This window comes from Odocoileus virginianus, chromosome 15, assembly GCF_023699985.2.
Source record: "Odocoileus virginianus isolate 20LAN1187 ecotype Illinois chromosome 15, Ovbor_1.2, whole genome shotgun sequence".
NCBI classification, from domain to species: Eukaryota; Metazoa; Chordata; class Mammalia; order Artiodactyla; family Cervidae; genus Odocoileus; species Odocoileus virginianus.
In genome coordinates, this window is record NC_069688.1 from 16,189,011 (window position 1) to 16,204,424 (window position 15,414).

A 15,414-nucleotide genomic window follows, 5' to 3' on the forward strand; every position below is an offset into this window, starting at 1 on the left:
TCCTCCTCTCCCATGCAAATGGTGACTACAGTCAATGAACTTCTATCTGTAGTTATCCTTTTCCTAATAAACTTCTTCCACACCCTAGTGGAAATTACAGTGCCTATTTCAAGCATCTTATCCCTCTTCTTGGCAAAACTCTTTCTCTTACATGATTACTGAATGAAGGGCTGGGTATCTTCTAAAGAAACATTCATAACCAGAGATAGTCTAAGAGATCCTACTGTCTACATCCTATGCTTTTTATTCTTTTTCTTTCTTTCTTTTTTTCCCTAATGAAAGAAAGAAGAATAAGTAGGGCCCAACTTGCTCTTTGCAGTGTGGTTTCATAAAATTGGCCTTTCTCTAACAATCTGAGCTGTTCATTCATCCTATAAAAATGCCTCGTGCTCGGCAGCTGTTTTGTTTTGCTGAGCTTTGGAATTGGGGGCATGGTATTTACACTGTGTCCTATTATAAGCTAAATAGGCTCACACCCTGGAAACAGTTATTGCTTAATGAAAATGATATGCTATAACCGAGATAGTATTAACATATGACAAGAAGACCTCCCTTGTAGTAAAATGTGTCTCTTCTAATAAAAGCATATGCAGATTTAAACCTATTGCTCTGCTTTTTCTCATGGGCAGTTATCTGTAGCTTTTCTTTATATGTTTTATCCAAATTTGAGAGCGAAGGGTGTGATAATCTTTGAAAACATTCCCTAGTTTGGTAAAATGTACAGTCCTGGGATTTTAGTAGCAGACAGAGCTGGGTGAGGATTTGAGCTATGCCACTAAGCTGCTGTATCAACTTGTAAAAATTCCTTAATTTTGCTAAAGCTCAACTATCTCACTTTATAAATGGAATGAATATACATACAGGATGGTATCCTTATGAGATTTCAAGACAATTTCAAGTGCCTAGTTCAATATCAGAGAAAGAGTAGATGTTCAGTGTGATATCATAGCAAATGCACTGAGTTCGAAGCTTTGCGCCACCACTTTTATGTCTAATACATTGCCCTTGTAAATTGGGCATAATAGTAATAGTCATTCAAGAAGTTTTTATTTTTTTATAAGAATTAAATAAGATGATATACATATGGCATCTAGAATAAAATCTGGTATCTAGTAAGTACTCAATTCATTCATTAATTAAATACTTATTGAGTACCTAGTACAAACCAAGAACTTCCCTGGTGGCTGAGAGGTAAAGAACTCACATGTTAATGCAGGAGACATGGGTTTGATCTCTGGGTTGGGAAGATCCCCTGGAGAAGGACATGGAAACCCACTCCACTATTCTTGCCTTGGAAATCCCAGGGACAGAGGAGCCTAGAAGGCTATAGTTCATGGGGTCACTAATAATTGGATGCGACTTAGTGACTGAGCATGCTCACATGCACTGCAAACCAAACACTGAAGAACTAATGATTCACCCATGAAATAAATGATAAAAAATATTCATCTTCATGAGTTTATTAATAAATTCCAAGAAAGAAATATGATAAACAATTAAAATATCTATTATGCAAAGCAGTGAAAAATGCTAAGTATATTTTCAAAGACTGGGGAAATGGAAGCAGAGTTGAAATTTTAGATAGTTAGGAAGGCCTCACTAAAAAGAAGGCATTTTGATACAGATCTAAATGTTTACAGTTATTACTATTATTACTATTTTATTCCCTTACTCAGTAGTCTAAGATACAATTGAATAAGCAGGAGAAGAAAAAATATATATATAAGCCAGGGACTAGTCAGTACAACAAAAGCACTCAAGTTGGAAGGCATTGAATTACAGGGATTTAGGTGCTTACAAAGCCATTGAAAATATGAAGAAGCAAAATTAAGTGAAACTACTGTTTTCTTTTTAAAAACTAGGGTATTAAACACATTGCTGGAAACCATTGCCAATGATATCAGTTACCTATGACACCAAGATGGTAATTCTCAAGGGAACTCACTAAAGCCACTGGCAAAACCTCAAATTTGTCTACAAGCAAAGCTCATGCATCTGTCTATTCCTGGAGGAGGAGCTTTATTAATTTCTATTTATTTTCTGCCTCCAAATCCTCATGCAAATATATCTCATTAAAAGAATTTAAATGAGAAGATTAATAGCAATGGATTCTGGCAAAAGTAGATTGTAGGTTTCCAATCAGTGATACAAAGGCTGGCTTGGAATGGAGTCTAGGTAGGTATCTATCAAAAAGAAAGAAAAAATAAAAATTAAAAAAAAAAGGGAGGAGGAAGAGCCAGGATGTCTATTATGTCCAAAGTCACACGCCAAATAAATTCCAAAGCTGTGTTTTATTCCTAGTTCGTATGTTTCTAGAACCTGCCTTCTTCACCACTCTGCTTTTATTTAACTATGATCTTTATTCCTGGAGTAAAGATAAAAGAATGAAGTTAATCATGTAGTGATATAGAGAATAATATAACTGCCTTAATTTTTTTCCTGACAAAGCAAGAGACATTATGGGAAGGGATGCCCAGGCAGAGAGCAGGAGTGTAAGGGAACCCAGAAGAACTGTTCTGCCACATGGCTCGAAATCTCGGGTTTTATGGAGATGGTTAGTTTCTGGGTTGTCTCTGGCCAATTGACCTGACTCAGGGTCCTTGGTGACGGTGAATGAATAGCTCAGCCAAGATGGATTCCAGCGAGGAGTAACATAACTGGCTTTACTTATAACTGACTTTGTTGGAAAGGAGTTAAGGAAATAGCAATTTTAAAGGAATAAGAGCTAGTTTTGAGGGCTACTGGAAAAGAGGCAGAATTCAGTGAATACTGCTAAGGAGAAGCATGAAGAAACCCACAGCACCACCCTGCCTCGTTATTTCCATAAATATTTTAAACCATTCTTATTTTCAGGCAAGGCCCCCTTTCCAGAGCAAGGCCTACAGAGAATTAAAACAGCAGATTGAGAAGGAATCTTAAAAATCAATTCACCTCAGATGGGGAAATGAGACCATTGAGACCATCAGGGAGATTTTTTCAGGTTCACACACAGGCCGACTTGGAGTAAAAAATGTCCTTCTAGACCATATTTTAGTCTGTAGTTTTAATTATTTAAATATCTATGAATTTTTTGCGTGGGTCTGGTGGTTAAAACAGTAAAGTAGAAATGGTGTTTGCTATTTTTGGCTCATCTGCAAACTTGCTGGCAGCTATGTCATGTCTCATTCACTTCATCCAAGATTTCCAGAAACTCCATGTTACCATACGTGGAATAGGAGTCTCATTAATCCTCATTCAAAATATTAGAGGGACTGAACTGTGAGTTAACTTGTACACAGTATTAATACTTTGACATTTTTGGATAAAATTCACCATATAAGCAAAGAAAAGGGAACTATCTTCCTCTTCTGGATCAAGAACCAATATCCTGAAGAATAGCAAACTTTAAATTCAATAAAGAAAGTAAATATTCCTCTTTGAAATCTGACAGTCAAAATTGGAATAATTTCTATATCCATGAAATTTCAAAAGTAATCATAAAATGAACTTGCCTCCAAAATCTTTCTGTGTAAAAGTAGAAGCATTTTAAAATTACTTTTGGGACTTTTCTATCCTGAGGAAACAGCTGGTCACACTCCCCACTTAACGGTGTATTCCAACGTCATCTTTGGAAAACTAAATACTGTAATTTACTTCAGCCATAATGTATTAATAGTTATTATTTGAAGAAGGAAAAATAACCACTGATTTTTTTTATTCTTTGAGAAGCACTGCATTCCTGAAGATTTATGACAATCTATTTGTATTGTCTTGTTTACTAATCTTTATCAATCTCCACTGACTGAATATTTCACTCTGTTAGGGAAAACTCCACATTGTTCATTGCACTTAATAATTAAATATTTCATTTTGTGTTAGAGAACACCACTTATCTCATCCTCAATAGAAAGAAATACTCATTTATTTTCCTTTCTTTCCTATTCAGAGGCCAATCAAAACAAATGATTTTATACAACATGAAGTTTAGCAAATGCCCACACTAAAAAGCATAGTAAAGTTCTTAATTAACTAGTCTGTTATCCTTACCAGGCTGTATCATCAAAAATATTAAAAGAACTAAAATGATGTAATTTTAACAACCTGTTATTGAAAAATTGAAAACAGAAATATTTTTGCTGTCAAGTATAAATGGCATTTGCTAACCTCTTCCAAAACAACTCAGAGAATTCAGCTTATTACAATTATATCTGTCCACAAAATATACATGAATCATCTGATGAAGGTATCTACAGCTTATTGGGTTCCTTGGTTCTCAGTATCTTGCCATCTGGGTTCTGCTACACTATTGAAACTGATTCTGACAGTCATCTACAGCCCCTTGGACACTAATACCTTCTTGAAATGAACTTTTTCCTTGGTATTTCTTAAAATTCTCTCCTAGTACGTCTTCTCAATTTCTATATTTCCCTTGAGTGATTTCAGATGTTCTTTTGACTTCAATCACATCTAGGTTGCTGAACAAGTTTTTATAATCCAGACAGACTTCTGAATATCAAGCCTTTATATTCACTTTCATATTATATATCTCTGCTTAGATATCTGATCAAAATCTTATGCTCAATATTTCTAAAACTGAACTCATATTCTTATCCTCCACAAACTGCATTTTCATCTGTGCTCTGAATTTTAATGAATTGATCCATCAGTGTTTCAGTTGCTTAAGCCATAACCCTTTAAAGTCTTCATTACTGACTCTTTCTTCTTTCCCCAACACCTACAACCAGTTAGTTGCCAAGTTCTCATGTTACTGCTTTTTAAATACTTTTAAAATATATTCATGATTAATATTACCCCTAATGTTTAGACCACAATTATCTTTTGTTTGGATTAATATAAAGGAATCCCAAATGGACTTTCTGTGTTCAATCTTATCTTTCTCCAACTCATTCTTTATACTGATTCCCAGGTGGCGCTAGTGGTAAAGAACTGGAGACAATAGATCAGGGTTCAATCCCTGGTTTGGGAAGATCCCCTGGAGGAGGGCATGGCAACCCACTCCAGTATTCTTGCCTGGAGAATTCCATGGACAGAGGAGCCTGGCAGGCCACAGTCCATAGGGTCGCAAAGAGTTGGACACTATTAAAGCGACTTAACATGCATGCAAAATTATAATATGGGCATGTCATTTCCTTCTCTCTCTCTTTACTCTCTGAATGTTAGGAGGCATCCTTAATCATTTGTCTTTCTCTTCCAAAACCAAGTCCCATCAATTCAACAATTTGAATGATAGCAAATGTGACCGTTTCTCTCTATTCCCAAGTCTGAGTTAAATGTCCACACTGGATGCTTTTAGAGCCACTGGATTTCCCCCTACTAAAGATGGAAATGATCACACTCTTGGGTAAATGTCTCTTTGCTTTTCTGTGACCTCTGAGTCACTCTAAACTCTTTAAGGCTTAAGACCTTATCCTGTTCACTCTTACATTTCCAGCATCAAGCTCTTTGATAAAAATATAATAGGAGATTGTTAATAGGTGACTGAGAAAAAGAAAGAAAAAGAGGAAGGAAGAGGAGGAAAGATGACAACTAAAAAAGTCACATTGTTTATTTTTTCAGAAAGACAAGCTCTGTTTTTTCATCTCAAAAGTCCCAAGGAAACAGTTATTTCAAAATGAGTAGCTACAAAGCTGAGCAAAGATGTACTGAATGTATGAAAGACACCCTACAGTAGGAAGGGAAAAAAGAAGACACGATTGTTAAAAAAAAGAAAAGAAAAATCCATCTTCGTGGCCTCCGTCCCATTGGGCTTGCCCTTTCCCTGTGCCAACAAATACTATTACCCTGAGATGTATTGGACATTTCCAGCCCAGAGAGAAAAGTATTTTAAATGTTGCCTATGCCGTAAGAAAAAGAAAAAGACTACCACTCCAAAAAAGATCATGAGAATTAAAAACAAAACTAAACTTTAACAAAGCCAATAATATCTGTTGATATAAAACTTCTGTTCTGAGCCTTGACTTTATTTCTTTATTTTTAAAGGTTAGCTGGTCTAAATCGTGATGTTTCAGTTGTAAGAAAGGCACTCAGTTCTTGATTTTAGCACTCAAATAAGCAGGGGGAACCTTCAAAGAGGCTGAGATGAAGCTGGTTAATTGAGTGAGGTTTTTTTAACCATGTTCATCATACTACCCCCAAATTAATGCTACCTCCTTGGGGGACTGACTGAACAAGAACTGCAGAGTAATGTGATGTCAGGCTGCAGGCTCAGTTCCCACGAATGGAAAAACATGATTTATGTGTTTTTTTTTTTTTTTAAATATGGTAAGTAAGGAAAAGAAAGAGAAATCTTCGATCTGATTGCCAAGCAATGCTCATGATCTTTAATGTCTTCCTTCCCCTGCTACAGTCTTATCCCAAGGCAGAGGGACCAGATGTGAAGTGATTCACAAGCAATATGAGGTGACAGTTCTTCCTTGTCTTGAAATTCTAAACACATTTCAAAGACACATTTTCAAGTGAGCCAAACCCATTTGAAACCACCCTCCTTAAAAATGACATCTTTTATTCTTTTTTTTCCCTGCTTTGACTCCATGTACCTCAAACTGAGATCTCTGGATATTTGAAAGTGAAATTACTTTTTTTTTAAAAGTAATTTTGCAATTAATGAGGAACAAAGGAGTTACTTTGACTCTGGAAAAAGTCAACTCGATTTACTCCAATATTTTCTATCCCTTTATATACTTGATTTTCTCTATAGTGTCTCTCAACACGCACTTCATGATGGTGTTCCAAAATGAGCACCCAGTATCCCTTTTTAAAAATTACTTTCATTTTTCTGACCATATAGTTTATGCAGAATATTAAAGAAATACCCAAATAAAAATGACTCCTAATGCCACTGGCAATAAATAACTTCATTCTTGGATATTTTCTTCATGTTTTAATGTAGCTAAGGTCAAGAAGTTCCCTATAGAGTTTTCACTCTTACAATTTTACCCATAGTAATTTACATATCAAAAATATCATAAAAACATTATTTTTATTGCTAACGTTGGATTTTATGTAGTTTTTGTTTTCAATACTATAAATTTTGCAGTCATAATTATCTTTATATTTTCCAAGCACAGAGTCAAAGCTAAATTACTGAATCCAATAACACTTGTTGCATATATTTTGAGGCCCGTTTGATTTTTTTTTTGGCTTGTTTGACTTTTGTTCGATTCCCATTCCTAAATAACATTTTAAAAGATGGTAAAAGTTGGCTTTCTTGTATGCAGTATTTAAGAATGATCCTTTCACTATAATTTTAAGGGCATCAGCATTATTTACTTTACCTTTCGAGTTTAATGAGCACAATGGAATGTGCTTATTATTCTAGTTGGCATTTTTGATTAATAAGACTGCTGGAATTTGATGGTGTTCAGCACATCCATACCGAGACACACACATATTCATATTCCTCAGTGTCTAGTCGCATATGCACACAGGTATGTCCTTTATATGGTCATTTTATTTCTCTTTTGGGGCCTTCCTTATATTTCTATGAATGTAATTGTTAGGGGAAGCACATTGATTGAAACCTTCCACCCTGTCCAGGCACCATAGTAACCATTTGCATAAGTTGTTTTACAACAGGAGGTCCTGGTAAGGAACACGGAACTAATAGGCCTCCACAAACCAGAAGAGTTCGGGAAAGGTCAAAAGGAGACACCGCAGGTCCAACTACCTCCCAGAATCCTTCTCTCTAGCATCCATCTTGGCTGAACAAGGCATGTACCACCAGGAAGGACTCTTAGACAGAATGATTGGCTAAAGACAACCCAGAAACTAATCCCATCACCATAAAACCGAGACTGCAAGCCATGTGACAGAGCAGTTCGCCTGGGTTCCCTTACCCTCCTGCTCTCCACCCAGGCGCCCCGTCCCAATAAAATCTCTTGCTTTGTCAGCACATGTGTCTCCTCAGACAATTCATTTCTGTGTGTTAGACAAGAACCCAGTTTTGGGTCCTGGAAGGGGTCCCTCTTCCTGCAACAAATCAGAGTGTCTAACTTCATTGAGAAGTCCACCCTGTGTTTGAGATCAGGCTCAGATGGTCCAGAAAAATACTTCACCCAAAATCAGATTTCTTGACACCATTCAATAGAACCACATTGACTAATCCTCTGTTCTCAGGTATGAGCAGGCATGAATGCTGAATTTGTCCTGAAAATCTAGCCCTGTGTTTTCTGGAGCCACTGAAGGGGGAAGCCTGAGTTTATTAAGTAATTATTCCCCAAGGAGGTGGCAGCTGATGCCAAGAGAGAGGATGAGATCACTTTGATTTCCTATCTGGCCTTTTGGATCAGCTCAGTCTGTTCCTTTGAGGGGCAACAGAATAAGGGACTGGAGCATCCTGAAATACTTTAATTTTTTAACCATATGTCTCTGTGTTTATTACTGAGTATGAGATCAGAAGACCATATGGACTGACTTGGGGATGATATTTTAAGAAATTATTAAAATGATTCATTGTAAGTGCAATGGATAAACACAAAGACATGAAAATGGGATCATTAATAACTTGATAATGTTTTGGACGCAGCTACAGTTAACAGTATACACTGATGTCTAACAGAAGAAGCAAAATGTGCTTTAAGACAGCAAGAGACATGGGATTGGCAAGTAGACAAATGACAACAACAAAACCCCCACAGCTTTCAACAAATTCCCCCCAAAGATCTGATTGTCCCAATTCAATTCCATTAGACTAGAGAGAATAATTGCAACCATTGCCATCTCATGCCAGTGCTAGTCTAACACCTCTTTCTCACAATAGTAACACCTCATAACCCAGTGTTTGCGAGGTCTAACCTGTTCCAGCTGCAGGAACCCTGCTGGACCTCCCCCCCAAGAAAAGATTTTCCCCTCCTTCCACCTGAGATGAAAACACAATAGCAGTTCTTTCCAAAAAACACTTCTGAGCTCTGTATTCTTGATTGTTTTCTGATCTCGACCCTGACCTACCAAACCATTCTCAACAGTGAATTGATAGTAAATGGTAAATATCAATGGCAAATACCTATCACCTATTTCTATTATGTAAGAATAATAGCTTTCACTAATTACCATATGTAATGCACTGAGCAATATGGTAAGCATATTTTGAAAAGTGTTAATATATTTTCACAAGCTATAGACTACATTCTATTATTATTACAACTATTATTACTAATTTTTAAATTGTAATAATAATAGAATGTAGTCCATAGGTTGTGAGAATATTATTATTACTAGCTACCATTTACTGCATGCCTACATTGTTACAGACACCATGCTGAGTGTGTTATAATATTTATATTCTCAACAACTCTATGTGATAGGTATTAACCCTGAATACTCATTGGAAGGACTGATATTGAAGTTGAAGCTCCAACACCTTGGCCACCTGATGCAAAGAGCCAAATCATTGGAAGAGACCCTGATGCTGGGAGAGACTGAGGGCATGAGGAGAAGGCGCAGCAGAGGATTAGGCAGTCTGGCTTCTGAACCTTCATCCTTAACTGCCATGTACTTCCTAGATCAACCGTCTTCCACCCCAGCGCTCTTTCCATGTCGATTGCTGCACCAGGGGTGGCTGGAGCCACCTCACACCAATTTGCAAAAACCAGCTGTTAAAATGTCAGGAAATTTGTAAACAGGTGACAAAACATAGTCAGTATTAAGAATTAAATTTTAGAAATCTGTAATCAAATAAATTATAGTAAAAATAAATGTAAATCCTTTTGTATCTTTGTGACTCATTTTAGTTTTAATACTAATAATATTAGTGGTAATAACATTAATAATAAAATTAATAAATAATACTAATAATACTAATATCATTAACAATATTACCACTGCTAATACTATACAATTTACTGTGCATATTATTTTACTACATTTCCAAATCATTTTATTATATTTGCTGCTACCAAGGCTCTTGAGATTTTGTGTCCATTGCATCCATATGGTGGGAGCACTATGTAATGTTGTTCTATACACTTGTTCCTAACTCTGCTTTTAGTGATTATCAATAGGCCAACTTAGGACTATTTGCACCACAGAAAATAGGCGAATGAGCTACAAATCAGTGCGTATATTCCCTCACATAGTCAGTTGTTAAACATTTACTCAAACCACTGCCAAGGGTCATGAGTATTCAAAAAGAATTCTCTGGAAAATTGTCCCTAAATATTTAGGCTATATGAGGAAATCTTTAGTTTATGTCACACTCATTCAAATGATCTAGTATGAATTCACTGGATTAAAAAAAAGTGAGCAGTCCTGGGGACAATAGTGACACTTTTTGAATATAAACACGTCAAAGTAATAGTTCCCAGATAATTTTTGCTGATATTCAAACTAAGAGGCTTTTAAGCTTCTCCACAAAATTTATCTGTTTACCTCTCTAAATCATGCAAGCAACTTAGTATAAGACAAAGGGTGGAAAGAAGATAATAGATTCTAAATTCATACAATATAATATAGCGTGGATCATCTAATGAACCATTATAGTTTCCAGTGGCAGAGCTCATCCTTAAGAGGCCAGAAGAGTGAAAGGTGATGCTAAGCTCACAGACCAGAGGAAAAACCCAGTCCAGTGGGAGTGGTGTCATTAGTGGGGCACAGCCTGAGAGATCTAAACCAGTCTGTGTGATCCCAGACCGCCTGGCTTGGTAATGTGATGCTTGGTAATTCTGCCTTGTGGGTCACTGGTTCAACCTGGCTTCCGTTGAGGTTAGATGAAAGCTGCTGGCCGCAGAAAGTGATTTAATGCTTTCAGCGAAATGAAGCAGTTATCTCAGCTCAGTTCTGCCTGGACTCCTGTTTTTTTCCCATAACAGTTAGCAGTCGTTAGCACCCTTGTTGACAGTTTACGCAGAAAGGCCAAGATCACAGTAGGCTCAGAGGTTAAAAATCACATCTCACCTTGGTGGTCCCTCCAGAACAGAGCTGGAAAGGTGAGAAATCTTGTTCCACCACTTGGTCCCATTAGAGAACTTTCATATTCACCATTATGCTTCTTTCTCAAAGAGCCTGGAGTCAAGAGTTCAAAAGAACACTAGGAGAAAACAAAAAATATTTGTAAAGCCTCTTTGCTCGTCATTTCCCTTTCGATTTTAGATAAGAAAATACAACATTTGTAAGGTCACAGTCTTAAATCACATTCTTTGGGGGAACATTTTCAGTAGAGGAATGCTGAATGCTGTTTGTAGGACTTATTTGAAATCATTAAAGTTGGAAAAATAATAAGTTATAGTGTGGAATTTTAAAAGACCTCATAATGGTAGAAAAGTGTAGTTGAGTGAAGTGACCGCTCTGAACTACTTTTAATATTTAGATCTCTGGAAAAAATACCAGGTGGTGTCACAGAATCAGAGACTGGGGTGCAAGGGACTAACAGGCATGAAACCTAGTCCTGATGTGTGTGTGTGTGTGTGTGTGTGTGTGTGTGTGTGTGTGTTAGTTGCTCAGGCATGTCCAACTCTTTGCAACCCCATGGACTGCAGCCCACCAGGCCCCTCCATCCATGAAATTCTCCAAGCAAGAATACTAGAGGGGGTTGCCATTTCCTTTTCCAGGGGATCTTCCCAACCCAGGGACTGAACCCAGGTCTCCGGCACTGCAGGCAGTTTCTTTACTGTCTTAACCACCAGGGAATCCCATAGAATCTTAGTCCTAACCCTATCATTTATAGAGCATTATGAACTTCAGAAAAAAGTCATGCTAAGCTAGATGGAATTCCATCTTTGACATTCTATGGTACAGACTTTTTTTAGGCAGATAAAATATTTCTAAATACCTAAAAGTATTACTATGTGTAAATTACTTGGCACAAAGTCTGGAATATAAGTGCTATATATTTAGTTCTCATATTATTTTTGTTATTACTATTATTATAATTATTATTTAAAATACTAAATTACCCAAAGCAAATTATAAATCAGTATTGGGAAACTAAAACTCTAGCCCTAGCCTGGATTTTTTTTTCCATCAAACTATAGAAGTATGAAATGTCATATCCAGTAGATAATCATTTACCAAACTGTTGTTCATAGGAATAATAATTCTTCAAAATGTTCCTTTGTAAAATTACTCCTTAAATGAAAAGAAAATTGAGGAAATGCTTCCTACTACCTACCCTTAGAAAGTAATTGTACATATTAGTTTATTAAATATTCAGAGCAGTTTTGAGGAGAGAAGTGTATCTAATTCAGCATACTTTAATATTCTCAAAGTTATTTGGTGATAAAACTTCATTAGTGTGTACCTACATGGATCTCCAATTGAACTACAGACCTCCTTTATTCTTAATTTATTCCTTAATTGAGAATTAAGTCTTGGCCTCAGTATTTGCCTATTCCCACCTCTTTGGACAAGTGCTTATTAAGTGACAGACACAATTCTTAACAGTGACTATCCCACTTAATCCTGGCAATTGGTGGTTTCATGATATCTTTGCAGATGAATAAGAGGAAGTTCAAAGATGTTTAGAAACTTGTATAAAATTGTACAACCAAGATTCAATTGTAGAATTGAGTATAAATGTTTCCTGAGTTGGACTGGAGGGATGGCTGAGTTTGGACAGTGACCAATGCCCTCAAAGAAAACTTGACTGGACACCGTGACCAGTCAAGAGGATTGGACATCCCCCCAAAGGAACCTTGAGCAGATACCTCTTAAGTGACCCCAGGGCAAGGGGCTAAGAAACTGAGACAGGAGGGGAAGCTAGGTTCTGAGTTCCTGTGTCACAGTCAGAATGAGTTGGGGGGGAAAGGTTTGTCCTGAGAGGAGTGAGTGCTTCGTCTTGGTAGTTAGTGTAACCAGGAGCTCCACTTTCATACATCCTTCCCTAGCTCTCCACATACATGTTCCATGTATGTTTGCCCAAAGTAAAAGTATTTATTCCCCTAGCTCTTAGCCAACAGGCACTATATTACTTTTAGCTAAAAGGGCACTTGTTAAAGAGGCATACTACCCATTTTGGTAAAGTCTGAGTCACACCCTTGTGTGGTCTACAAGGTCAGGTCTTGCTGATATGGCCTTCTTGATAAATCAGCCTATGACCCCTGGTTTGCATCCAAGAACAGAAATTTCTAAGATGGTCATGTTTGGCAGCATGGGGGACTTAGTGCTTACCTCACTGATAACTTTCAATTTCTTAGCTTGGAGTCATGATTATACTTTTTAAAATTGAAGCCTGTTGTTTATAAAGACCAAAGGTCATTTATTTACGGTGAATCCAGTCACAAGATATAATTGATTTTCCAGCTGTTAACAATGAAGGAGGAAGAGGTAAGTTTATTTATTTATTTTTTTAATTTTTTTTTATTAGTTGGAGGCTAATTACTTTACAATATTGTAGTGGTTTTTGTCATACATTGACAAGAATCAGCCATGGTTTTACATGTATTCCCCATCCCGATCCCCCCTCCCACCTCCCTCTCCGCCCGATCCCTCTGGGTCTTCCCAGTGCACCAGGTCCGAGCACTTGTCTCATGCATCCAACCTGGGCTGGTTATCTGTTTCACCCTAGATAATATACATGTTTCGATGCTGTTCTCTTGAAACATCCCACCCTCGCCTTCTCCCACAGAGTAAGAGGTAAGTTTAATTGCTAGATTTCACTAGCAGATAAAATTTGTGATTTCCAGATAAACCTCCTGTATGACCATTAGTTACTGTGCCAAAAAAGTAAATCCAATTTCCTCAGATATTCTGATTTTTCAAGAGTAATAAGAAAAACACCATGATTTCTAAATATAGTGCCAATTATTTGAAATTTTATAAAATTTTCCCTCAGGGGAAAAAGCCGCTTGTGGGCTTCATTCAGACTACTGATTACTTGATAGTAATATTGACTATAGATGGTTCCATCAGGAAGATGATTTCATATAGCTGGCTTCATCAGGAAGGTCTACCCAGGTGTCACTAGTGGTAAAGAACCTACCTGCCAATGCAGGAGATGTAAGAATCTGTGTGCCAGTGTAGGAGATGCAGGAGACCTGAGTTCGATCCCTGGTCAGGAAGATCCCCTGGAGAAGGAAATGGCAACCCACTCCAGTATTCTTGCCTGGATAATCCCATGGACAGAGGAGCCTGGTGGGGTGCAGTCCATGGAGTCACACAGAGTCCGACACGATTGAAGTGACTGAGCACACATGCACACATACATCAGGAAACTTGGTCTATAAGATATCTGAAGATACTTTGCTCTGGATTTATATGTTACTTGAGATTTGTACATAAATTGAGAGAAAAATAGAGTGGATTGCATGCTATCATAGACAACTGGGTAAATTACCTCTTGATGAGAGGCTATCTAATACATATTCTGCAATGTTTAACAATAGAAAAGGATCAGTGGAGGTTTAACTTTTTTCTTATTGTTTGTTTTCTTGTATATGGCAAGAATACTACTTTTCTTTTAATTTCAGATATTTAAAATTTTAAATTATAGAAGTAATACATGAATAAGGGAATCTTAAGCATCTAAGGGCTTCCCTGATAGCTCAGTTGGTAAAGAATCTGCCCGCAATGCTGGAGTCCCCAGAGACCCTAGTTCAATTCCTGGGTCGGGAAGATCCCCTGGAGAAGGAATAGGCAACCCACTCTAGTATTCTTGGGCTTCCCTTGTGGCTCAGCTGTAAAGAATCCACCCACAATGCAGGAGACCTGGGTTGGGAAGATCCCCTGGAGAAGAGAAAGGCTACCCACTCCAGTATTCTGGCCTGGAGAATTCCATGGACTGTGTAGTCCATGAGGTTGCAAAGAGTCAGACATGATGGAGTGACTTTCACTTTCATTTTCAAGCATTTATAATAATATTATTGATTCACATAGAAATAAGCCAACATCTCTGAAAGCTATTACTAAAAATATTGTATCATTCCATATTTTTATTTGCTTATTCAAATACATATGCACGTGTTGGTGGCTCAGTGGTAAGGAATCTGCCTGCCAATGCAGGAGATGCCTGCCAAGCAGAAGACATGGGTTGGATCCCTGGGTGGAAAAGATCTCCTGGAGAAAGAAATGGCAACCCACTCTAGTATTCTTGCCTAGGAAATCCCATGGACAGAGGAGCCTGGTGGCTACAATCCACAGGATCAGAAAAGAGTTGGACATGCCTCAGAGACTAAACAACAGGCATGGATTGTTGATTTGTTTTTCTTACAAATATGTAATTGCACTAAAATTTTTATTTTATAATTTCATATAATTTAATTTCATATAAATTTCAATAATTTTATTATACTTGACACCTTTCCTGCATATATGTATGTCTTCACTTATGTATATACTTGCACTACTTCATTCTCTCTGAGAGCTACAGCATATTCCCTAATTTAGATGATCTAAATTTATTCCATAATTTGGCAGCACTGAATATTTCAACTATTTTCCTACTTTTAGACATTGCCTTATTGTTTCCAGCTTCTTAAAATTAAA

At 37.1% G+C, this 15,414-nt stretch overlaps 1 long non-coding RNA gene across 1 annotated transcript in view; it reads right to left on the reverse strand.

Moving 5' to 3' along the window:
• The window catches only part of LOC139038445 (uncharacterized), a 95,074-nt gene that overhangs the window by 34,035 nt on the left and 45,625 nt on the right, over window positions 1-15,414 (reverse strand). The window contains exon 2 of the long non-coding RNA XR_011491416.1: window positions 10,891-11,023. This is a non-coding gene — a long non-coding RNA (uncharacterized lncRNA). The remainder of the gene's footprint in view (window positions 1-10,890; window positions 11,024-15,414) is intronic.